General features: G+C 38.8%; 1 long non-coding RNA gene across 1 annotated transcript; it reads right to left on the reverse strand.

Moving 5' to 3' along the window:
* Positions 1–16544: 16544 nt before the first annotated feature.
* LOC147011110 (uncharacterized) lies at positions 16545–24348 on the reverse strand. Its single transcript, XR_015052378.1, has 3 exons — positions 23428–24348; positions 19859–19932; positions 16545–17443 (listed from the first exon to the last, which is right to left on the reverse strand). It is a non-coding gene; the product is annotated as an uncharacterized LOC147011110 (long non-coding RNA).
* Positions 24349–27913: the final 3565 nt, after the last annotated feature.

Here is a 27913-nt window from a genome sequence, read left to right on the forward strand (position 1 = left end):
CGCACTAAGGGCCATTTCCGCAACTATATATATATATATATATATATATATATATATATATATATATATATATATATATATATATATATATATATATATATATATATATATATATATATATATATATATATACACATATTTGAATATGGCAGACTTGGCAGTGCCTGGATGGGTTTGAGGGTTGAGGAGTAGCAGCTGAAACCTGAATCCTACCCAGGTTCCTCCTGATGACTCCATCTTTGCTCTTTACTTGTTCGGGTTACTTCTGATGACTCGAATGCAGGACTGTACCGATTTGGTCTTCTATTTGATTTGAATTGAATTTATTTTAGTCCCATTCTGAATTCAGTTGAATAATAACAAACGTCATGGGTTTGTAATAATAAGTTCGATGTTGTTCAAACTTGGCACACAATTAACGAATGATGCCATACTTAAGCATGCAAATTTTTTTTTTAATCGAGATCATATCAAAGTTGTCTGACTAGTGGCTATTTCATTTCTTAAATATGTCCCCAACCTTTTCTCAGATATGTAGGGTTCAATTTTGTTCAAGCTTGACACAAGCACAGTACATGATGGCATACACGTGGCCATCACTTTATTTTGAAATCTGATCAAAGATGGCCACCTGGTAGGCTGTCCGCCGTTTTAGTTGTACATAAATATGTGCCAGTCCTTTAACTCCATTCAGCAAAATTACTGAAACAATGGGGTCTTTGCCACTTTTTATCTTTTTACTTGTTAACCTCCGCCATCGAAAATCGGAGGTTACTGTTTTCACCCCTTTCTGTTTGTTTGTGAACAGTATTACGGAAAAACTCCTCGACGGATTTCGACGAAACTTGGTGGGGGGATTAGGTATGGTCCAAGGATCATGCCATTAGATTTTGGACTTGGTCCAAAATCCAATATGGCCGCTATGGCGGCCATTTTGAAAAAATATTTGAATTTTCTTTTTTTGCATTCCTACATGTTTTAAGTGATTTCCAACCCCCCCCCCCCCAAAAAAAAAAAATTGTTAGAGAGAAAAAAAAAATTTGCAACTTTTTTTTCAACAAAATTTGGATTATTTTTTGCATTTCTACATGTTATAAGTGATTTCCAAAAAAAAAACATGCCAAAATTATAATTGCGGCTGATTTTGGAAGTTCAGGTGGATATACCCACGTAAAATTAAATTCTGTCTCAAGGAATCTAGTTATGACGAATGAATTGAGTATGTAAAAGTTAAAAGTAAAAGGGAAAGTTGCAAACTATAACTCTGTGAGCACTGTTGACGTCAAATTGAATGAATAGGAAATCAGGTTAACTTGAGTGACCCAGCAGTATTGGCGGCGGAGGTTTTGCACTCTACCGAATGCTCCCCCTCTCGTTTTATTTTGTGCTTGGCTGGAGGTCAGCAATTCAAAACCCAGCCGAGTCATACAAAAGATTTTAAAAAATGGGATGTGCTTGATTTTCAGATATATAAAGGATAAGTGCATGGAGAATTCCCATGAGAAATTCCCTGCTGAATGCAATAAGAAAGGCAGTGCCATTGTTGTGGCATTGTTGGTACCCAGAGTGCCTGAAGTGACTGCACTTCCTCCAATGTTAAGGCCTGTATATGTCTCGTCGAATAGTGTGTGTGTGTGTGTGTGTGTGTGTGTGTGTGTGTGTGTGTGTGTGTGTGTGTGTGTGTGTGTGTGTGTGTGTGTGTGTGTGTGTGTGTGTGTGTGTGTGTGTGTGTGTGTGTGTGTGTGTGTGTGTGTGTGTGTGATGTTATCAAATGGCTGTTTTTTTGGTTACTTGAATTGTGTTTGCCAAATGATGATTTCATTTGTACCTCATCTTCACAACAACATTATGTGATATTCGTACTAATAGGCCCTCGGATGGGTTGATGCGTGTCGTCTTATGCCACAAACACATTACTTGTGAAGTTTGTTTGGCACTGGTTTGTTCAATTTTGGGCAAATTAGTTTCAAACTCGGTGTACTGCAGTTTAATCTCCTATCCCGAAAAGAGGATGATCACCTGTCTCTGTTATCATCTGAGCTCAAGCATTTGAACATAGGTATTGCAGCACTCTCTGCGGTTCGGAAACAGGATAGTGGCGAGATCATGGTGGGTGGTTACACCTACTATTGGTCTGGTCGCTCTGATGGTTACCATACCCAAGGAGTTGGTGTAGCTGTGTCCAATAAACTGACTCCAATGATAATTCAGGTAACACCAGTCAACAAGCATGTTATGAGACTAAGGATTCATCACTCCTTGGGTGTCGTTTCCCTGGTCTCTGTATATGCTCTGACTGAGGTGAGAGATCTCACTGTGAAGGATGCATTCAATGCCATGCTCGAGGCTGTGGTTAATCAGTGCCCCCAGCGAGATACTCTTCCAGTCTTGGGGGATTTCAATGCATGGACTGGAACTGATAGGGATGCTTACGAGATGTGTTGGTCCCCCATGGGTCTGGAACGGCAAACCAGAATGCACTAAGTTCCTTGACTTTGGAAGAAATCATGGACTTAGGATGGTTGGTTCATGGTTTCAGCACCCAAAGACTCATCTCTGGACTTGGTATTCCAACATTGGTTGTGTGGCAAGGAGATAGACAATGTTCTCGTTGATGGTCACTGGAGGATTATCCAGAACTGCAGGGTCTACTGGAGTGCTCAGTTCCTCAATACCGATCACAGGCTTGTTGCAACTCTGAAGCTGCAGCTTAAATTTGTGAGAATGGCACCATCCCAGCCAAGGCTACATGTTGTCAAGCTCAAAGATGAGATGGTAGCTGAGGAGTTTGCCAACAGGTTGAGTGGGATTTGGGGAGTCTGGGTGCTTTGGAGAATTCTGAAGAGTTGTGGAGTGCCTTCAAGACCACCATCCTTGATGTTGCTGGGGGAAGAGCTGGTTGAGTGGGGATTTGGGGAGTCTGGGTGCTTTGAAGAATTCTGAAGAGTTGTGGAGTGCCTTCAAGACCACCATCCTTGATGTTGCTGGCAGAAGAGCTGGAACTCACCATGCGGTGAAGAAAAAAATTTCTCTCAAGGGACACTGGATAGCATTGACCAAAGTAGCAGGGACAGGCTTAATGGCATAGCTGAACTGTTCAAGGAGTTGAGATGCAATACTGTATGTGTGCTGAAGGTGGACAAGGAGGCCTGTGTTTGGGAGGAATCTGTGAGGGGGTTGAGCATTTTATGTGATCAAGGGATTCTCGTCCTGCTTACAGGGGAATTTGCGCATTGCATTCCTCCAAGCCCATCCCTCAGTGTAGTTCAGTCAGAGCGGAGGGTGGTGAGCTCTTGACAGAGGGGACCAAACTGAAAGCCCGCTGGGCCACTTACTTTGAGCGGCTGTTCGAGGCTGATCCACCAGCTGTTGAGTAAGTTGCATGTTTCGCGTGTTGCTGTCCCTATTTCTCCAATCCAATCAACTGTGATCCAATCACTCAATCAATCAACTGTGATCTCCAAGAATCAACTCCAACACTCCAATCAACTGTGATCCACCTTTGTTTGTGGAAACACAGGCTGCAGTGAAATAGTTGAAATGGGGTTAAGCTCTATGCTGAACTTCTCAAGGCTGGTGGAAATGCTGTACTCATGTCATTGCATGCAGTTATGTGCTCTGCCTGGAACACAGACATCATCCTAACTGACTGGAAGAGGGGCCTTGTTGTCCCTCTCTGGAAAGGGAAGGGTGATCGACAGGATTACATTAAAAAATTATAGACCTCTACCTGCTTTGTAAGTGGGAAAACCTGCAAAATCGGCAGTGTATCAAATACTTGTTCTCCCCACTGTATATATATATATATATATATATATATATATATATATATATATATATATATATATCTTCTTCTTCTTCTTTCGGCTGCTCCCGTTAGGGGTCGCCACAGCGGATCATCCATATGATCCGCATAGTGATTTGGCACATGTTTTACACCGGATGCCCTTCCTGACGCAACCCTGGTCGCCTCTTACGACACAGGGATCTGGTACACCTATTTTAACCGGGGTATACACCGGCCCAGTACACTGGTACTCATTTCGCCGCCCTCGGAAGGATGACAGGCTGAGTCAACCCCCTGGTGTTATATGACTTGGTATATACATATATACACATATATGTGTATATATACATACATATACACACACATGCAGTACATATAAATATATATTCAGTGGCCCAACGGGGCTTGAACTCATGACTTTTTGGGTCCCAAGCCGCTGCCCTAAACACTGTGCCAACACCAGGCTTAGTATATATATATATATATATATATATATATATATATATATATATATATATATATATATATATATATATATATATATATACATATATATATACATATATATATATACATATATATATATACATACATACATACATACATACATATATATTGTTGTTTCAGATAAATGTGAGTGTGCCAAAGCGAATCCAAAAAACCTGGGTCTGCTTTGTTCTGAAGATCAAATTTGCTTTTGGAATAAGTTGGTTTGGGTTAATGTTGCGAGATCTGTCTCCAGTGCATCGACAGTGAACCTCATTACATTTCTTTCAAGCAAATGATATTGGGCATTATCTTTACATAATCATAAAAGTCACGTGATTCATTACTTTTGAATGCAGCATGTTGTAAAACTTTATGGAGCATTTGAGATGGTCACAGATGTGTCGTAATTGTCTTTCAACAGAAAATTCGCTTCTTATGAAGGCTTTCCCAGTGGCAATAATGTCGGATGATGATTGGTCAGATGTCAAGCAAACATTTCAACCTGGGGAGAAACATGAACTTTGGTTTTCCTGCCCAGAGTTGGAAAACCATTGTCCATGACTTGCACTCGATTGACAAAAATATTCTAGAAGTCAGAACAGCAGGTCAGATTTTGCACCTGGTATCTTTGCCACTTTGTGTATCTTTGAAGCTGGCAGTTCAATCTCTTCCTACCTCTATCCACGTTTGCTTTGTCTCCTGCGGCTGCGCATGGTGACGCTTTTGACGATGCTCACCAGATTGAAGGTTCTTGTTGAGATGAAGGCTTTACAAAGCTCAGCATTTTTCAGGAAAGGTTTTCTGGGGAACATGCAGGAGTTGGGGAACAATTTTTTTTTACTTTACAAACTGAATTTAGCTTCCTGAGCAAAAGAAAGTTTCTTCAAGAACCCAAGTTATTTTGATAAGGTCATTTATATCAGAAGGTAACATGCATCATGGGAATAAATACTTTGATTTATGTCTTATCCTCTTTTTCCACCTGTGTCCAAAGGAGTGGTGGGGCAATGTCTGAGTTAATTAATTAGTTCATGTTCCATAACAGCTGCACTGTCCATGGCATGCTTACAGGATCCCATCATTGATCATCAAGCTTTGTTGCTTTCCTTTTGTCAGGATATAATGTATATATATATATATATATATATATATATATATATATATATATATATATATATATATATATATATATATATATATATATATACTCAGATAAGTAGAACTGTCAGACTAGAGCTACATTGATGTCTTTGAAGTAGTTAGGAGAAACTTTAAAGTAAATATAAGTTTTTCTTTGAGGTGAGAGAAGACAAAGAGTGAAGTGACATTTTTGAAAAGACAAATAGGATGGAACAAAGCAAGGAGTGAAGTATAACTTCTGGGGAGACTTGTCATGTTTGTCTCTTTTCTCTTTAACTTCGAGGTGGGGTGCCCATGCATCAGCGCATGTGATAAGAAATGCAGTCCATATGCTTTGGTCGCATCATCGTTGGATCTCATGTGCTGACATTCTGTTGTGGTGGACATGTTTGGTGTTGCCAGTTATGATACAGTATTGTAATTTATGATAATTTGTTCAAAGTTTGTTCTGGGGCAAATAAGGTGAGAGCAACATTCTACATTGATTTGGAAAACATGTTGCAAACGAATGTGGTATTTAAGAGAAGCCAAATTAAGAAACAACATTTTGAGATTTGAAGACCGATGTTCATCAAGCAAAGGGTTTACGAGGAGTTCCATAATATACCACATAGCATGATAATGATGGACAGTTGCTCAATCGTAACTAACACTTTGGAAATGGATTTTAGGAAGCATCAATGACACTTCATAATTATTATAATATTGCTCGAAAGACAAAGAGGACATCTACATATTACATATGCATTAAATATGGAAAAATAGAACAGCACCCGGTAGAGCGCATCCCTTCGCCAGGCTGAACAGTTTCCGTTTTGGATCCCACTGATAGGCCGGATATGGATTCGGACCTGAAGTAAAATTTAATTGGCTTGTTCTTGTCACCTAATCAACTCATCCACCATGTTTTGTCATAACTCGTCCATAACTTTTTGAAATATGCTATACTGTATATCGTTTTTGACCCCATCTCTCATTGGAGAAGAAACACTTAAAAAAATTCAAAAATATTATAGGACTGTATCTGGTTCCAGATCCAGATCTCAGCAAAATCGAATCCATTCTTCTTTGTCACATATTCAACATGTCCACCAAGCTTCGCCCGAATCCGTACACAACGTTTTGAGATATCATGCAATATCGTTTTTAGCCCCATCTCTCAATGGTGAAGAATCACTTGAAAATTAAACAATTTTCGTGTCTGTGTCCGGATTCAGATCTTCACCAAAATTGAAAACATTCTTTCGAGTAGCACTTCCAATTTGTTCACCAAGTTTCGTCCAAATCTGCCCATAACTTCTCAAGATATCCTACTAACAAACAAACAGACAAGGGTGAATACATCACCTCCCTCCACCTTTGGTAACAAAGCCAGATGAAGCATGGCAATGAAAAATAGTTTTTAGAGCTTTTTGATAATTAACTACATGCATCACTGAGCCACTTAGGACAGCTTTCACATATTTTTTCTTTACAGGTACTAGATGCATGAAACAGCAAGGTGAAACAGACAATGAAACAACCATGAAGGGAATGACTGAACAGGAAAAGAGAAGAAGGAAAAAGGGGGGAGGAAACAAATGAAGCAAGATGGTTGAGTTATGAAAGGTTAATAGGGGTAATAGAATTGGGGATGACAAAAGATGGCAGTGCACAGCTGCTTGCTGGAAGTCCTGGAGGGCAGATTGAGACAGAACAGCATCGGGAAGGTGATTCCCGAGATGGGAGAAGGAATAAAAAGAGTTGAGGTGTGAAATCTACCTGGATTAAGGAAGTTTTAGCGAGAGAGGGTTACTGGAAGAATGCATGCATCCTGGAGTTGTTGCAGAAGGTAGGAGGACAGAGAGTGGGCTCGCAGGAGTAATATTGGAGAATAGATGGTGGAAAACAGAGACAATTGACCTGCCTGCGATGTGAGAACAGACGTTATGCTTCAGCCTCATACATGACAGATTCCAATAATTCTGAGAGCTTTAGATGACACAAGAATCCAGGGGAGACAGATGTGTTGCTGGGGCTCCAGCCCATAGCGGGGAGCATGGCTTCAATGAGCTATGGACGAAGACCTTGTCGACTGTTATTTTCCAAGGAAAGACTTGGATCAATGGATGATGCCCATTCTGCGGCAGACTTTGGACGCCAGGTGTGTCGTCCATTTCCAAGAACCTTGAAGGGTGTTTGCCAGGTGAGTAGAGGATGAATGGGGCTTCTGAGGCAGCCATTCAAATGAATGGGGAAAAAGGGAAAAACTCTCTGACTCAAGCCCAAAAAGCCCAAAATATTAGACTGATTCCTCCCCCTCCCATACAAGCAAAAGCCCAAAATAGGAGACTCATTTATTCCCTTCCCTCCCCCCATACAAGCAAATGTAAAATTGAGACTGACTCAAGCCCCAAAAGCCCAAAATAGGAGAGTGATCTCTGCCCCATTGAGCAAATGTAAAATTGAGACATACTGATTAAAGCATTTCTTTCCCTTTATATTTTCATTCCACTCAAAGAGTGAACCAATGAATATTTGTCCATGTTCTACTTTGGGGAATCACTTCATTTTCCTATTACATTCATCACCATCGAGTATATTCACAAAGATTACTTTGGAACTTAGTTCTTGGTTTAAGTATTTTTGTTGAGCAGAAATGAAATGATAAACTTCTCTTAATGCTCTTATTTGACCACCTCCTGAGCCACATATCATTTTGAGATTGCAGTAAATTGTTTTTCCATTGTTCATTTGATAACCATCAAAGTTTTCAGTCCATTCAAGGATATTAATTTTTTTATTTACATCCTCCAACTTATTTGTAATTAAATTTATCCACTTATTTGTTTTATCTACTTTTACCCCAGTAATTTTTTTCAATAAGACTTATTTGATATTTCTCACATTCTTTATGTTTGCCATTTAAATACCAAGGCTGATTACATCTCCACTCTTTGGTTTGGTTGTTGCTTGGTTCTATCATTTATAAATTAGTAAAAAGATAGTGGTAGACTGTTAAAATTTCCAACCCAATATCTTAACACTTATATTTATAACCAGAAGGGAGACTATTGATTCCATTCTCTAAAATATATCTTTTATCATCAAAAGTTCTTAATGCTTTCATATTTATCTCTTCTGTATATAGTTGATGTTTATAACTTCTTATTGTATTCATTTTTCTGTACTCTTCCTTCTTGAAGGTTAAACAGTTGTAATAATGTTTAAAGTTTATTGTTTCCTTGATTATATTTTTCTTTATTCCCTTTAGCTTCTTATCACACCTTTCAATGTTACTATTATCAATATATGTAAAAGCATAAGCCTTTGATCTCAATCCTATAAATTCACTCATGACCTTCCCACCCAATTCATCTTTAAACTTACCAATAACCTTTTGATTCTTTGATGAAAACAACACATTACCTGATTTATAATTACTTGTATCATATATAAATAAATATATATATATATATATATATATATATATATATATATATTATCAATCATATCCTCATATACATCACTTGTCTTAATTTCTAATATAAAAATATCTGCATCCATATATAACAATGAAACATTATCCTTATACTATGATTTTAAATTATTATAGAAAGAGTCATGCATTAACGACTTTGACAAGTCAAGAATTGATGTTCCTATATAAATAGGTTTATCCATTTCAATACTCTCTTTTTTCAAATGAATAGCACAAAAGTTCTCTGAAAACACCTCCGCTCGTTCAAAATTTGGTCTATTAATTAACTTTAAAGCCTGTTTCCAAGATGTAGCAAGTCTTATGCTTTGTCGATTCCTAACATTTTCCAGTCTTTCCAAATGCAGCATTGTTCATTAATTTATAAAAGTCCTTCTCAAAATCTGTTTTTGCTTCTGTTCTCCTTTTTGTATTAAAATCAATATTCTTCTTTAAGCAATGACTTTGTTTAAATTTCAAAATCCAATGAATTTTCCTCACTCAACCCAGCAGATATATATTGTCTCAAGTTGCTTTGATGCAAAACATAACTTTCTTGAGAATTTAATGTAGTAAGTAGTTTTTCTGGAGATTTACCTTTTATTTTGAATCTTCTTCTTCTTCTTTAGGCTGCTCCCGTTAGGGGTCGCCACAGCGGATCATCTGTTATGATCCGCATAGTGATTTGGCACATGTTTTACGCCGGATGCCCTTCCTGACGCAACCCTGGTCGCCTCTTACGACACAGGGAAATGGTACACCTATTTTAACCAGGGTATACACCGGCCCAGTACACTGGTACTCATTTCGCCGACCTCGGAAGGATGACAGGCTGAGTCAACCCCCTGGTGTATTAGTTCAGTGGCCCAACGGGGCTTGAACTCAGGACCTTTTGGATCCCAAGCCGCTGCCCTAACCACTGCGCCAACACCAGGCTCTTATCTTTTATATTGAATGACTGTTGGTAATCACTTAACCATTCCTTTCTTGGACTTTCTTTATCAGGGGCATAAAGTAGGTCTTTATGATTGTGATGAAGTTCTTCTGGATAGTTTATATCAACCTCAAAATAATATCCAACTTCAGCTTCATTCAATTATTTTTGAGAAGAGACAACAATGTCTTGTAAAACTTTTTCATAATGTTTTTCTTTAACCCATTTAAGTTTTCCATAAGGTAAAGATTGCGACATAGCCCACCCATACAAATTGTTAGCATCATAATACATCAGGTAAGAGTTGGCCTCATTCTTATTGTAATCAGGAAGATGTATGTTATTTGCTTTAGCATATCTCTTGGAACATCCTTCAGATATTCCTCCTCTTTTAGCCTTCTCTATCATTAAAAGCATATCTATATCACTGATTAATTCCAAATTTTGTTTTGTCATTTTTAACATAGCACTCCAAGCCAAACCCGGGGCTGTGTAATAGTGAACGGGGTCTCATCCATAAGAATTTTTATTGGGACAGACTGTTCTAAAAGTTTCAAACACATCAGCCAATACCAATACATCAGTTTTAAGATACAAATCATGATATTCTCCAAGATTCTTTAAATCAAACTTCTCCCAAACCTTTCTAGCTTCTGTATAATCTCTATCGGAAATATGAGTTTTATTCAACTTTCCAGAGAAACTTTCCCTTGAAAGAAGTTGTGTTTCTTGAAACGTCTCAAATGAATCTACATAGTCATACAGATATATTCCCTTTATCATAAGAGATCAATCTCTTCTTGATTTGAGAAATGTGATTTAAGATTCGGTAAGTATTTAGTATTTGATGCTAAGTCAGATAATGGACTTGCCATAAACTTATATGTGTCAATAAATCTGATATGGGTTCTGGGGGATGTATGAATTGTTTTTGTGAATGAGATGTATTTTTGATCTTTGTTCGGAATGGCAGAAATATATCCAGATGTCTTTAAAATTTCATTTATAAATAGATGTGTGTCATAGTGGGTGTTGTTGTGAAGAAAGACAGGAATAAAGTTTGGAGGCTTGTAATTAAGATTACAACGGGAATGAGCTGGACCTCTATATTTACTAGGAAGATGACAGTGATCCCAAACCTTGACCTCTCCCTCAATTTTCTCCTCATAAATATGACAGGTACTGTTCTTTCTAAATTCCTTTTTCTCTCCCTTTGTTCATGACATTGGTTTATAGGTTTTAACCATTATTTCACTTAGTCTTATACAGTCTTTTTCCAATCGTCTTACAAACTTGACTGAGGTATCTTCTCCTCTATAAAGTTCTCACTTGTTGTATTCATCACCAACAGATGATTTGATATAATAACAGAAACCACAAGGAGTATGTTTTTGATATTTATTTGTGTATGATTTATTTGGATTTGGAGAAACAGTATCTATCTCTTGAAGGATACTTTCAAAATCAGCATATATCACAAACGGATGTTTTATAGGTTTGTTAAAATCTTTGAATGATATGTTTGAACCTGCATTTGGTAAATTGATTCTGGTTGATTTATGATTACTACAATATTTTGAATGTTGATTTAATCGTTCTTTTGTGTGAAAGGAGTTGAGACATCTTTTACAAGGACACGTTTTACATTTTCTCTTATGTCGTTGTGATTTGGTTAATCTTGATAAATTTTTGATGAAACCATAATATGATTTTTCCTTTGAAGTAAAGTAGAGAAGGTCAATGTGTGTTTCATCATTTTTATAGTTGTTTGAAATTTTTAACATCTGAACTTTGTTTGTATCCCTTCATCCATATACATTAACAGATAGATTATTCATTTTCTCAAATTTCGGAATATCTCTCAATGACATTGGAAACTTTAAATCTTTAACATTTAATGTATTCTCATATTTCTTATAATGTTCAACCCTTTCAGGATTCCATTGTGGAGGATGTAGGTGAGCAAGAACAGACTATAGAAAACATTTATTATCTTTGTTTTGAATATTAACAACCGCTTTCTTAAGTTTAATCTCTTTTGGTAAATCAAGATTAGAAAAATGTTGAAGAGGATCTGATGTTCAGACATGTATTTCTAAAAAGATTATTTTTGTAAATGTAAATCTACTACCTACTCCAGTGTTATCAACATCTTGTTTTTGTCTCTGGAGTTCATCGAAAACATCACATCATTCAAAATCTTGAAATGATGAGATAAAGTGAGGGTTTGTCCTCATATAGGGAGTAGTTTCATCGCCTTGCCTTACCATATTCAATTTTACTTCCATATAAATCTTTAAAGTTTCCATTTCACTTAATGTGTTTTTAATTATAGTTTCAATACTTTGTTTAACCACATCAACAGCTTCCATGATTGAAGATGGTCCAGGGTCTTGAAAGCAAAACAATCTCATTTTTATATGTCCTTTAAATGCCCCATCAGTGTTTTCAATGGAGAATTTAGGGGCACCTTCCCTTTATTCATTGTTCTTGTGTTTGCGTGATTGAAGGTGTTTATTTTTTTAAAAAAATTAAGAATATCATTATCACATCTATCATAAAGTTTTGTTTCTTGGTCAAGTGGAGATATTTGTCTGAAAAGTTTGAATGTGTGTTTATTGGTTTGAAGGTGTTTTTTTATAACATTTATATTTATGATTACAAACATCACAGTATGTTGTATTCACCACATTTAAGCAATAAAACTTTGCTTAAAATATAATTTTGTTGATGAAAATTTCATTTAATTCATAGGTGAATCTTTGCTTGAAACCATTTTATCCTCCAACTTTTTTCACTTGATAAATACAATGTATCAAGACACAAAAGACAAGTTTCAATCAATCTCTTCATTTGTAAAAGATACTGAGAAATATGTCAAGGATGTAAAATTGAATAAAGATAAATATAACAGCTATTGGATAAAAACAATTGTGGTGAATAATGAGTTCTTCAATTTCCTTCAGTGGAAGGGCTTTTATTTTATTTGAAAGAACATCAATTGAAGTATGTCTAACAAAAGTTTCTCCTCTCCTTCTGACAATATATTCAATATGAGAAAAAGCAATGAAACAAGAAAAAGTATCAAAAAAGAAAAACCTTATGGATGAAGCTTTGGAAAGAAAATATAAGACCATCTGTAATATGCAAGGAGAAATTTGTATTTTTTTCAACAACCCGAAAGATGTAAATCCTGATGAAATAAAGGATGTCAATATATCAGGTGAAATGACATTTCATTCAATAGTAATTCAGGATCATTTTAAAATTAACTTTAATATAAAAAATGTCGTAGTTGAATCTGTTCATGAAAAAAAAAGTATATAGATATAGATGGTAATGTTTTTTTCTACGAATTAAATATGAGTCATTATTCAACTGAAGATTTGGAAGAGAATGAGAGTGATGACAGTTATGATACCGAGAGTTTGTGTTCAAACGACAGTTATGATACCAAGAGTTTGTGTTCAAACGATAGTTATGAAAGTAGTTTTATAGATGATTGTGAAAGCACTGAAGATGATACTGAAGATGAATTTTATTTGAAGTAAAGTTTTACTTTATAAATATGAATAGTATACTAGATCTTGAGCCCCCTGAATTCCCTGATTCTCCATATGAAAAATTTGAGAATTGTCCTGCATGTGATAGAGTGGGATTAAACACAGAGTCAAAAGACGATAAACAATTTATATTCTATGATTATCTTCTAATTACAGAGAATAAAAAATATAAAAAGGAATATAATTCTTTTAGATTTACACCAAAAATGAATTACTTTACAAGATTGATTCGAGAAATGAATGTAAAGTATGAGGGTGATCACACACCTCTCCTTACAAGGGAAGAAACTGAACGTATTCGAGAAATGTTCAAAGGATTGTTGTTATATATTATTCACGATTGCCATTTTCAGGGAAATATGAACACAAGATATTGTGTAAATAAAACACTGGATTATCTTGAAAATAAACCCGAACTTAGGATAAAATATAGAGTTTCTAAAAAAGCCCATAATAAATTAAATAACCTGTTTTCCAAATATGTAAATGAATGATTTTTTACTCATTTGGGAAAATAAGATAAAATTTAACAACCATAAAAATCTTCCAAATCCATGAAGATGTCTCATAGTTGGTTCAAGTGGATGTGGAAAAACCTGCTTACTTTTAAAGATGCTCCTCACTCCCAACTTTTTAGATTATGATAATTTAATAATTTTCACAAAGTCGAGTTTTCAACCTGAGTATCAACTACTCTCACAAGGTTTTCATGCTGGTCTTCAAAAAGAAGATATAATCGGTTTATTTAAACTACAAAACAAACTAAATGATTACAACATTGAAGATATAATACAACTATTTTGTGATACACAGAGATATAAAAATAAATGATACACCTTCTTCCCAAGATTTGGATAAATCAAAAAAGAACCTCGTTATCTTTGATGATTTTGTTAATGAGAGAAACCAAACGGTGATGGACAGCGACTACACAAGAGGGAGACATTCTTCTTGTAATTGTATTTATCTTAGTCAATCATACTTTCAACTCCCTCGTTGCTCCATAAGAAACAATGCTCATACTTTTATTTTATTCAAGTTAAATTCAATAGATATAAACAATTTTTGGAGAGACAATTGTTCTACATTATGTAGTAAAAAGGAATTTGGGGATTATATAAAGCACATGACTGAAAAATATAAATATATTGTTGTGAAACAAGATGAGATATTAAGGGATATATATTTTTATTTTATAAACAATTACATATATAAATGACAACTATTATTATAAATCTTGTGAGTAAAACTGCTTCTGGAAAAAACTTTCATAAATCAAGGTTCTTGTATAGTACAAATGAGAATATTTTTAATTTGCTTAAAAAGCACCATGGAGTTTGTATTTTATCAACAACAATGGGAGCAATAAGACTTGGAGAAGTATAAGGTGAAGATTATTACTATATTTCAGTAGAGGAACATATGCGATTGAGCAATGAAGGTCAAATATTTGAGGAGGTTTCTCTTGGTACAACAAAATATTCACATTATAAGAGTGAGTTAAAGAAACTAAAATCTGGTGGTTTTGGGATAGTAGAATCTAATCCAGAAGGAATGAAACAAATTATTAAACATCTAAGTGGTAATGGGGTTTTATATTAAAGTAAAATGAAATTATTCCCAAAAGTAGAAAATGGACAAATATTCATTGGTTCACTCTTTGAGTGGAATGAAAATATGAAGGAAAAGAAATGTTTTTATCAGTAAGTCTCAATTTTACATTTGCTCAATGGGGCAGAGATCAGTCTCCTATTTTGGACTTTTGGGCCTTGAGTCAGAGAGCTTTTCCCTTTTTCCCCATTCATTTGAATGGCTGCCTCAGAAGCCCCATTAATCTTCTACTCAGGTGGGTTAAGCACTCAAGCAAGCACTCCAACAAAATGATTGATAAGGAACGGCTGGCTTGGCAAGCGATAGCAAACATATTCATAATGTAACACACCCCAGCTTTAAGTGATCAGGCCAGGAAAGGTCATAAGATGTGTGGAATTAATGACGGACAAATTCAGAAAATGAAACTTTTTAAAATGTCTTTAAAAATAATAAGCACATGACGTATAGTAGGACATATTGAGAATGAAAAATATAAAAGATGAGCGAAGGAAGGAACTATGAGGTTGAATGAGTTGGTGATTTCTTCATGTTAAGTCAAAAATATTTTTGGAAAATAAGAGGAGGAAGTAAAATAAAAATTAAAAAGTTAAGAAGTGAGAAATGAGAACACCCAGAATGAAAAAAACCTTATTAGACATGCATCAGCCTTAAGGAAATGAGGGATGCTTTCTACCCGAGACCATGGGAGTTCAGGCAGACACTTCAACTCTGATTTGACAATACACACCAAAAGGATATGGGAATAGATTCAAAATATAATTAACAACACAGGGATAAAACGATAACAGAAACACACATTTCTGCTTGGGTTTTGTTGTATCATTTGTCTTCCCTACAATGGATCCCATCAGTTCTGGGATGTGGAAATGACACAGGGAAAGTGGGCCAAGTAGCCTCCTCCTACCATAATGGTCATCATCATCAACATCGGATACACCTACGCTTATGCAAAGCGTAGATGTATCCAATGCAGTTACTAAGCTACAATCCTGGCCGAGTCGCCACTCCAGCTCATGAAGTCGGGGCAGGAATTTGTAATTTCCACAGGGTGCCGGTGATAGCTCACCCAGTCCTCACGAAGGACACCATGGTATTTTTAAGGTCCATCAAGTAATGCCAACAGATGGAACGTCCAGTCTAACGTCCATCCGAAGGAAGACAAGGCTACACATTGATGAATCATCCCACTGGTGAAACACTGGGATGGCAGTTTATAGCTAAGTCGGGATTCACACCGGAGGATTGAAAGCTTCTGGCACATGCTCCCATACCTGACCTGATTGAAAGCTTAGAGGCGAGTGTGCACACCTCGAGGCCACCCTGCCAGCCCTCTCTTGCACTACTTGTGCTCATGATATTTTCCAGAAAATAAAACAAATTTTCTATTTTGAAACCTAAAACAGAACCTATGGGAGAGGGGGGGGGGGTAAAAGGATGAACTAACCAGACACAGTTATAGTCTGACACATGGTAAGTATAAAATATTGATTTTTTTTTTAATCAATCATTTTTCATTTTAAAACCTCAAAAAGGTGCAATGAGAATATGTAGACAATCAAGAATAAATAATAAGCTCAGATGTTCAAATGTTCAGATCTCTTAAAAGAAGAGATGCTCAAATGTTTCATTGTTTTGTACATTTATTTGGACACGTCATTATACTTTTTTTTTCATGTTTTGGAATATTGTGAGAATGTCGTTCATAGAATGTTTCGTATGCACATCACACATTATCTATTACAAGAAGAAGAAGCGTGCGTGTGTTTGTCTGTGTGTGTGTCTGTCTGTCTGTGACTGTCTGTGTGCATCTGTCATTGGTTATTATTCCCATATGTGGGTTTTGAAAGGTGGAACAGAGCCTTCCCAGGTCTTAAAGTATCCATCTTCATGTGTGTCAGTTGACTGGAAGAAAGCAATGGAACCGACAATGATAGAACTGATGGAATGGATAGGAGAATAAATTGATAAACACAAAATATCAAACACACAAATGGCTTCATGGTTGAAGGAGGGAGAGTAATATGAAAATAGGAGAATTGGTGGTGTGTGTGTGTGTGTGTGTGTGTGTGTGTGTGTGTGTGTGTGTGTGTGTGTGTGTGTGTGTGTGTGTGTGTGTGTGTGTGTGTGTGTGTGTGTGTGTGTGTGTGAAGCTATATTTTATAGGGTTTCTGCCATTGTAGAATAATCAGAAATGGTACCGTTGGAAAACGATACCGGGTGTAGCGCGTGCGCCTGTAATCCGGCTACTCGGAGGCTTGGGTTGGAGGATCGCTTGAGGACTGGACTCTGCGCTGGGCCGCGCTATGAGAGGGTGTAGTGCAGGCTGGAATCATGGCGAAACCCAATCCTTATCCCTGTGTCGTAAGAGGCGACCAGGGTTGCGTCAGGAAGGGCATCCGGCGTAAAACCTATGCCAAATCAGTATGCGGATCATAACGGATGATCAGCTGTGGCGACCCCTAACAGGAGAAGAAGAACAACAACAGTACCATTGGAAAATGAACAATTGATTTACTTGGATCAAAATTTTTTGTCCGTTTAATCATAAAGATGTCCATCACAAATCCTGTCTTTCCAGGAGGGAAGAGGAAGAAGCAGGATTTGGAACTTAAATGTGGTGGCTCCAATGGTATGACAGACAGAACACTTTAGAATAAAGCGTGATGGACACGGTCGGAGTACACAAAATTATATTGTTGCAGACTCAGGGTTCAGGGCTTGCCACGAGGGGAAGCGCTTGGGTCTCTCTAGAACGGCTTGTCTTGAGGTGACCGGGCACAGATAACTCTATGCACTGGCAGCTTTCTGGGCAATCATGGATACCGATTGGCGCAATCAATCCGAGTAGGGTTACACTACTTCACGTGATACCTTACCTGTGGATGGCCGGCCAATTAGGGTCATGTGCCTTCGATGCGTACTTGCGTTAAACTTACCATATCAGTAGGGTTGGGTAAATATGATTGAAATTTTGTGCATAGCATTTTCTCCGGCCGTTTTCCATGCTGATTCCGAATCCGGTCGAATTTTTTATACCTCCGATGACCTTTAACCCCCGGAACCTTAATTTATTCAATATGGCGGCCAAAAATTGACCTTTTTCATGTTTTCCTTCTCTAATGTGACTAATAAGGCTTGTAATATATCATTTCATATGTTTTTCAGGTCAAGGAATACGCTAATCACATTTTCAAATTGATTGGATGTTGCATAGGACTGAAATCAAGTAATTTAGGGCCGAAAATGTGATCTAAAATGATTTTTGACAAAAACTACGACCAAACCTGGAGGGAATAAACTATATGACGTTAAGGCCGATCATATCACTGTCTTTGGCCCCGGAGAGCGAATATTTCTTACAACTGGATACACGGAAAAATATCAGTCATTCAAGTCAGGATGGGGCCAAGGCATACTAATTTAAAGTCAATTGTCTGGCTCTGCTCGCGGACTCAACTCTAGATGAAATCAAAGCGGCAATAGACTTCTGGATAACAGACAGAGCCGCGGACTGCAAAGTACTGCTTGAGAACTTGGGTGAAGATTCAGAAAAAATCCTGAAGTGCTCAGCATATTTGATACTTGCTATTGATCATGGATGTGATAAGGTTTTCCGAAATCTGGAACAGAAGATTGGAGTACAGAATCTTCTGAAACTTTCTGCTGGAGAAAAGGTATTTTGCTCCCCCGGATCTAGTGTTCATAGACTCGGCGAAATAGCAATCGCAAAACTTCTGAGTCCGAGTCATGCGTCTCACTCTGTGTCGTATCCCCAATATATGGAATGGATGGAGCAGAACGGTATTGAACATTGTGTCTTCAAAGGGTTCACTGCGAATTGGTTCGGTAGAATAGCCAAGATCGCTAAACAGTTTCTCAAAATGAGAACATCAATCATGGAATTCTTCGATGCTGTAGTGGACATTCAATCGAATAAGCTGATCCTTGGTGTCTCTACGTATGTCCAAAGTGCTTGGTTCGTTTTCTGCTGCGAGGTGTACGAACAAGTGGGAAATATTATCATATTCCCATTGATGAAACTTTTGGGCATTGATGACAAGGATGAAAAAGATTTATACCGAGGACAGAGAAACTGGGGAGGAGTGAAAGACTTTTTTGCTAGGAAACTACGCGAACTGGCTGAAATCCATGACAATTCAAGGAATGGGAGTGGGAAAGAACGCCTTTTGGCTGCTGTGGTCGACGAAGTCATCAATTCCTTACATCGCCAGCTCTCTGAAATGAAATTCTTCTCAGAAATACCAGGGGTACCTAATGCAGAAGGAATAAAGGATATGCCCTCTCCTAACTACTCGAAAATGGAACTAGCCCCCGTCACAAACTTAGGTTGTGAATCAGAATTCGCCCGGCTTGATCATCGAATAAAAGTCAGTGGAGGAACGGAATCAGTAATGTCCATGTCCAGGAAGAATATCATTGCCACGAATGGCCTTTTGGTCGACTCAGCATTCATGGAGATGACACGCGAAGAGACAAAGGAATGATTTAAATGGGCCCATAAATCAGAACAGACTCTTGCTGTTAGAAAGCTGGAGAAAGATTTCATTTTGACTGTACAGGCATCAAAAGGACTGGTCCTAAGGAAAAAGGAAGACTTGAAGAAAAAGAAAAATACTAGGCTATTGAATACTATACAAACTTGCAAAAAGCACAAAGGACATTTGACCCCAGACAGTCTAGATTTACTGAGTACACTATCGGAGAAAGAACTTTTAGTGGAAGTGACATATTTACACTTAACTGTAGCCCCAGACATACGCCAACAAAGATGTGTGAAGGATGGAGCAGGGAAATTCCACACTCAAAATTCAGTTTGACCGAGCTACACAACTCTATAAAGAATGCTATCAAACCTGATGAATCCGTGCAGGATAACATTAATGAAATTTTGTTGGCAGCACTGGTGTGATCTCGGTCTTATGTTGATCTGAGAATGACAAAAACAGTTCAATTTTAGCAAAATATTCTGGCGTTTTCAAAAATTGTGTTTTAAAAATCATCAAATCATTACATAAGTGTCATTTTCATATTTCCTGATCGGAAAAACCTATGAATTAATATATTACAAGCCTTATTTTCTCTCATTTGGTCAGAAATTCATAAAAATATCATTTTTGGTCGCCATTTTTAATAAATTAAAGTTCCGGGGGTCAAAGGTCATCAGAGGTAAAAAAAAATTCCAACGTTTTCAGATTCAGCATCGAAAATGGCCATAAAAAATGCCATGCGAAGACACAACCGAAAAAAACTTCACTATTTACCCAACCCTAATATCAGGTGCAGCTGAGCAAAGCTGCCAAGTACTCACCGGCTCATAAACAAATTGTTGTGGTAGAACTTCCGGGCTAAGTTAATGTGCGAACCATGCAGGACCAATGAAGGAAAACATGAAAATGAACTGGGTACATTTATAACAAGCAATTATTACAACAAGGCCAGGAAAATTATGTGGCACATTAAAAAAAGGTTCATTCACAAAATGTACAGCAGGGGAAAGCAAGGAATTTGTATGTGCAGCAAAACAAAATACAGTTATTTACAAAAGCGACAGTGCAGAGATAGCCCAATAACCTTCTACAACTTTACTTCTGCTACAAAGGCCACAGGTGCCACAGGTTTCTACAACTGAAAGGTTGAATTGTCAGCCCATTGTGGGGGACACATGTAGTTGTACCCCAATCATTGCACAGTTGTGTGCTGGGACAGCTACATGAAGGACAGATTGAGGTCGTAAAGATGAAGGCATTAGCACGTAGCTATGTATGGTGGCCCTCAATTGATAAGGACATCGAACAGAAAGCTGAGTGCTGTGATGGGTGTCAGCGACACTAGAACATGCCACAGGTGTCACCTTTGCATCCATGGGAGTGGCCCTTGGGCCCATGGCAGAGGATACACATGGATTATGCTGGGCCGTTTCTTGACATCATTTTCCTGGTGGTGGTTGATGCACATTCCAAATGGCCAGAAATTTACGTCATTAAGTCAACTACATTCCAACAGGCAATCATCAAACTGTGAAATTTTTCCAGGAATGGCATACCTGAACAGCTAGTATCTGATAATGGTCCTCAGTTCACATTGGATTAATTTAACCTCTTCATGAAAAAAAAATGGAATGAAACACATTAGGTCTGCCCCTTACCATCCATCCACAAACGGGCTGGCTGAACGTTTTGTCCAAACTTTCAAACAGGCTTTATGCTCTGTGAGAGAAGAGGAGGGTATCATTGAAGCAAAGTTAGCCTGGTTCCTGATATCCTACCGGAACGCTCCTCATGCAACAACTCGAGAGAGTCCTGCAAAAATGTTTCTTGGCAGACCACTGCCTACTATATTAGATGCAGTTAAACCTGACATCAGAAAAAGGGTCTCTGATAGACTTTTTCAATGGGCCCTTGGTGGAGGTGAAGGAAACGTGCCTGAATTTTTGGTGGGACAGCTTGGTCTTGTGCATGACAACCGTCGGGACAACAAGTGGGTAACTGGTGCTGTAAGGTCCATACAGATTATGACTAAGCACGGTAACGATGTCCCTTAAATTATGATGTTGCAGTTGGACCCTGCATCTGGAAACGGCATGTGGACCAAATATGGAATACCGGACTTAGCTGTGAAGTTCAACCCTTCCAATCAGCAGATCCTCCTGTAAGAATGGAGTCAGAGGGGTCGGGGTCAACCAAGATGACATCTGCACCAGCGGAAGCATTTCCCACTGAGGTCATTTCCAGCTCTGGAGACAAGGCGCTATCCGCAGAGACACCATAATGCCCCCAGAGAGATTGTATATGTGAAGTGATTCAGTTGTGGGCAGCATAATCCTCCCAAAATCTCGAGCCATGGTAGGTTTCACCCCTGGGCTCAATCCACTCGATGCTACATATCAGTTACCTGTTGGAAGTGATTGATTGCAGTGTTCTATTGTTATAATGCTCTTGCAATGTCTTTGATTATGCTATTCTCTGGGGTTAATCTAATGAGTAAAATGTTCATTTATTATCGTGTTGATTGACCCATTGGTGTGGGATTAGATCAATATGGGAGGAAATGTGGTGTATGTCCAGCATTGCGTATTAATATGCAGTGTGGAATAAAGAGATTCCTGGCCCGCCACTTCCTGTGGCTGTCATGATTCCTTCAAGTTCCACTTACTCCTATTGCATGTATCATAGTTGATGCCATGGTTTATCAGATAGTTGAGCCAAATCAGACACCTTCATCAGGCTGAACTCTTGTAAAGCAAAATGTCAAACAATAATTATGCATTAATGGATTATAGCCAGAGAGGCATTGTAAAATATTTCAGAGCAAGTTACAAAATCCTATACAAACAACCGTTTTACAAAAGCAAGCAGATGATGAACCTAAAATGCAAGTGATTACTGACATCACAGAGAGGTTTCATAAGTCATTCTCTGTGCTTAGCCATATGTGTGTTTACTGTTAAAGCATGGCCTTTCGTTTGCCAGCACTGAGAGCCTAACATTTAATTAGTGACAAGTGTGTCAACAAATCCAACATGGTCCTGTGTGATGAAGGAATACCGTGAACGGAAGAAATACAGGGAAACAAATAATAATTGGTTCAAACTCAAACAATTTAAAGCATGTTAGTTATTCCACTGCATTAAGTATCCCACGGGGAATTCATTATGGTCCCAATGGACTTACACACAGGGTAGATATGATAAATACATACAGGAAGTAGAAGGGCACTCGGTAGAGTGCATACCTCCGCCATGTAATGCCTGATCCACGAGAACATATCGGGCAGAATACATTTTTGAAATATCGCGCCATTTATCGTTTTTGGCCCAATCTCTCAATGGTGAAGGATCACTTTGAAATTAAAAAAGAAAAACTCTTGAAAACAGACAGATTCGGATCTTCAGCAAAATCAAATCTATTCGTTCTCGACACACACCCAACCTGTCCACCAAGTTTCAACCGAATCTGTCCACAACTTTTTGAGATATCGTGCTATATATTGGTTTAGCCCAATCTCTCAATTGTGAAGAATCACTCAAAAAATTAGAGTCGCCAGATCTAGATCCGGATCTTCACCAAAATCGAATCAATTCGTCCTTGGCGCACACGCAACCTCGCCAGCAAGTTTCGTCTGAATCCGTCAATAACTCTTTAAGATGTCCTGCTTACAGACAAACAGACAGACATTGAGAGATTAAAACATAACCTCCGTCCACCTTCGGTGGTAGAGGTAAAGATAGTAAATAATGGATAGGCTGCTTTGATTCACACCTGCAACTGCAGAGCACATTTATAACAACAAAGTGTTCTTGGAAGGCAGGACCATAAAACTTTTTGATCAACATGCAAACAATTGTGGTTCTCCTTCAGCAGAGTCAAGCAAACCCAATTCCACATGCAAAGCTCCAATAGAGTGCTGTCCAACCGAACTCAACTCCATATGGAATGTCCTTCGATACTTGCAAGGAGCAGGCAGGATAACCACGACGTTGGGATGCACACTCGCCATTGAGTCGTCTTGTCTGGCTTCAAATCTCGACCCACCTGCAGTAAAACCATCATCCTGGTGTTCTGCATGCAGTTGGTGGACATTAGAGTATTTAGAAAAGTTCGTGTTTCGTATTTGTATTTAGCAAAGAGTACATGAGTTACTGCTGACACCATGAATAAGAATAAAATGCATTCCCTGAATAACTGCTGGGACGACAACAACAAATCACCCAACAATACCCTTACCGAGAGAATGTTTTGGCAGCAAGGGCGCTTTGTAAAGACTATGGCACATTGATAATGGTGAGACTTGCAAGGGATTTCTTTTTGTCCATCTGGGATTTATTGTGACCGAGGCTTTGCATGACTGTGAAAGGCAGAAACGACTTTCCATTCAAGTACAATTAAAAGTACATTCAAGTATATTAAAGTACTTTCCATTCAAGTCATTGGCCAGTCAAAATAAGTTCACCAAGGAACAAGCACAGCAGCCTACTTTTTTTCCCAATACACCATGATATTTCAAACATGCACCAGCATGTGGTAGCACTCAGAAAATTTGGATTTATGTCCATCATAAAGGATGTAATGATGTAATGACACCCATTGTCACACTCGTACTTTACCCTGCCTGTCAAGGACTGGTGTGACAATGGGCTCCTCCCCCCCCCCCCCATTACACTTGGGTCTCTCATGTCCACCATAGTTTGTTCACATTCAGTAATTTTGGCTTCATGTACTTCCCAAGTCTCAATGTACTCGTGTCAAAACAACAAAAGAGACTTTGTTATGGAGCTGAGAAATAGTTTGAGGGGCACCATCTACCTTCACGAAGGAAGAAGACCAAGATGTCATGAAGAAATGGGATATCATCAAGGAGGTACGCAAATAAACGACATAAAGTCATTGTTTTAGAAAGAAGACATATATATATATATATATATATATATATATATATATATATATATATATATATATATATATATATATATATATGACCGTTTTTACAGCCATTTTTCCCTGCTGTGCAGGGGTTGGGCTTTTTCTTGAGGCAATGTTTTATGGCCGGATGCCCTTCCTGACGCCAACCCTGGTCGCCTCTTACGACACACAGGGATATGGTACACCTATTCTAACCGGGGCATACACCGGGCCCAGTACAACTGGTACTCATTTCGCCGACCTCGGAAGGATGACAGGCTGAGTCAACCCCCTGGTGTTAATTCAGCAGCCAACGGGGCTTGAACTCAGGACCCTGGGATCCCAAGCCGCCACCCTAACCACTAAGCCAACACCAGGCTCATATATATATATATATATATATATATATATATATATATACACATATACATATATATATATATATATATACATATACATATATATATATATATATATATATATATATATATATATATATATATATATACATATATATATATATATATATATATATATACATATATATACATATATATATATATATATATATATATATATATATATATATATATATATATATATATATATATCTTCTTCTTTCGGATCGTTCCCGTGAGGGGTCACCACAGCGGATCAACCGTCTCCATTTCGCTATATCCTCACATGTCTGCCCTCACCGTATCCATGAACCTCTTCTTTGGCCTTCCTCTTCTCCTCCTGTCTGGCGGCTCCATCTTCAACATCCTTCTCCTGATATACTCCGCTTCCCTCCTGAGCACATGTCCACACCATCTCAATCTCGCCTCTCTCACTTTGTCTCCAAACCGTCCTACCTGCGCTGTCCCTCTAATATACTCATTCCTTATCCTGTCCATCCTCGTCACTCCCAACGAGAATCGCAGTATCTTTAACTCTGCCACCTCCAGCTCCGCTTCCTGTCTTTTGGTTAGTGCCACCGCCTCCAAACCATACAACATAGCTGGTCTCACTACCATCTTATGTACTTTCCCCTTCACTCTTGCAGCTACCCTTCTGTCACAAATCACTCCTGCAACTCTTCTCTACCCACTCCATCCTGCCTGCACTCCCTTTTTCACTTCTCTCCAACACTCTCCATTTCTTTGGACAGTAGATCCCAAGTATTTAAACCCATCCACCTTCCCCACCTCAACTCCTTGCAACCACACCATACCACCACCCTCCCTCTCATTTACGCACATGTTCTCTGTCTTACTCCGACTGACTATCATTCCCCTTCTCTCCAGTGCGTACCTCCACCTCTCGAGGCTCGCCTCAGCCTGCTCCCTACTCTCCCTACAGATCATGATGTCATCCGCAAACATCATAGTCCATGGGGACTCCAGTCTGATCTCGTCCGTCAACCTGTCCATCACCATTGCAAACAGGAAAGGGCTCAGAGTCGATCCTTGGTGCAATCCCACTTTTACCTTAAACCGGTCCGTCATTCCTACCGCACACCTCACCGCTGTCACACTGTCCTCATACATATCCTGCACGATCCTCACATACTTCTCCACCACTCCCGACTTCCTCATACAATGCCACAACTCCTCTCTTGGCACCCTATCATAAGCTTTCTCTAAATCCACAAACACACAATGTAACTCCTTCTGGCCGTCCCTATACTTCTCCATCAACATTCTCAAAGGAAACATTGCATCAGTGGTGCTCTTTCCTGGCATAAACCCATATTGCTGCTCACAGATCGTCACCTCTCCTCTCAACCGAGCTTCCACTACTCTTTCCCACAACTTCATGGTGTGGCTTAACAACTTCATCCCTCTGTAATTTCCACAGCTCTGCACATCACCCTTATTCTTGAAAATCAGAACCAGTACACTTCATCTCCACTCCTCCGGCATCCTCTCACTTTCCAAGACTTCATTAAACAATCTGGTTAACAACCCCACTGCCATCTCTCCTAAGCACTTCCATGCCTCCACTGGTATACCATCTGGGCCAACCACCTTTCCACTTTTCATCTTCTTCATAGCAGTCCTCATTTCATCCTTACTGATCCACCCCACTTCCTGATTCACTATCTCCACCTCTTCCAACCTTCTCTCTCTCATTTTCTTCATTCATCAGCTCCTCAAAGTACTCCATCCACCTTCTCAACACACTCTCCTCGCTCGTCAGCACATTCCCATTTCCGTCCTTTATCACCCTAACCTGCAGCACATCCTTCCCAGCTCGGTCCCTCTGTCTTGCCAATCGGTATAAATCCTTTTCCCCTTCGTTTGTATCCAACTTGTCATACAGCTCGTCATATGCCTTTTCCTTGGCCTTTGCCACCTCTCTTTTTGCCTTTCGCCGCCACTCCTTGTACTCCTGCCTACTTTCTTCATCTCTCTGACGATCCCACTTCTTTTTCGCCACCCCCTTCTTCCTTATACTTTCCTGTACTTCCTCATTCCACCAACAAGTCTCCTTATCTTCCTTCCTCTGTCCAGATGTCACTCCAAGTACCTTCCTAGCTATTTCCCTCACAACTTCTGCTGTTGTTGCCAAATCATCCCACCCATCTTTACCACCATCCAACGCCTGTCTCACCTCCTCCCTAAATTTCACACAACAGTCTTCCTCCTTCAGCTTCCACCATCTGGTCCTTGGTTCAGCCCTCACTCTCTTCCTCAACCTCACCTCCAAAGTCATCCTACAGACCACCAATCTATGCTGTCGAGCTACACTCTCCCCTGCCACCACCTTACAGTCACTAATCTCTTTCAGGTTGCATCTCCTGCTTAAGATGTAATCCACATGTGTGCACTTTCCTCCACTCTTGTATGTTACCCTGTGTTCCTCCTTCTTCTTGAAATACAGATTTACCACTGCCATTTCCATTCTTTTTGCAAACTCTACCACCATTTGCCCTTCCACATTTCTCTTGTTGAGACCATACCTACTCATCACCTCCTCATCCTCTTTATTCCCTTCCCCAACATGCCCATTGAAATCTGCTCCAATCACCACTCTTTCATCCTTGAATACACTCTCCACCACTTCATCTAACTCACTCCAGAAATCTTCTTTATACTCCATCTCACACCCCATATGTGGGGCATATGCACTGATGACATTCATCATCACCCCTTCAACTTCCAACTTCACACTCATCACTCGGTCAGACACTCTCCTCACCTCCAATACCCTCTTGACATAATGTTCCTTCAGGATTATCCCGACACCATTTCTCCTCCCATCCACAGCATGGTAGAACAGTTTGAAACCACATCCAATGCTCCGAGCCTTACTCCCCATCCACTTGGTCTCTTGTACACACAGTATGTCCACCTTTCTTCTCTCCATCATATCAGCCACCTCTCGCCCTTTGCCAGTCATCGTCCCAACATTCAGAGTTCCAACTCTCACCTGCACACTTCGACCCTTCCCCCTCTCCCACTGCCTACGGACTCGTCTTCCCCATCTCCTTATCCTCCTTCGCCCAGCAGTAGCACAATTTCCACT

Source organism: Eptatretus burgeri, chromosome 16 (genome assembly GCF_056783735.1).
Source record: "Eptatretus burgeri isolate ZD-2024b chromosome 16, Ebu_testis_v1, whole genome shotgun sequence".
Lineage (NCBI taxonomy): Eukaryota > Metazoa > Chordata > Myxini > Myxiniformes > Myxinidae > Eptatretus > Eptatretus burgeri.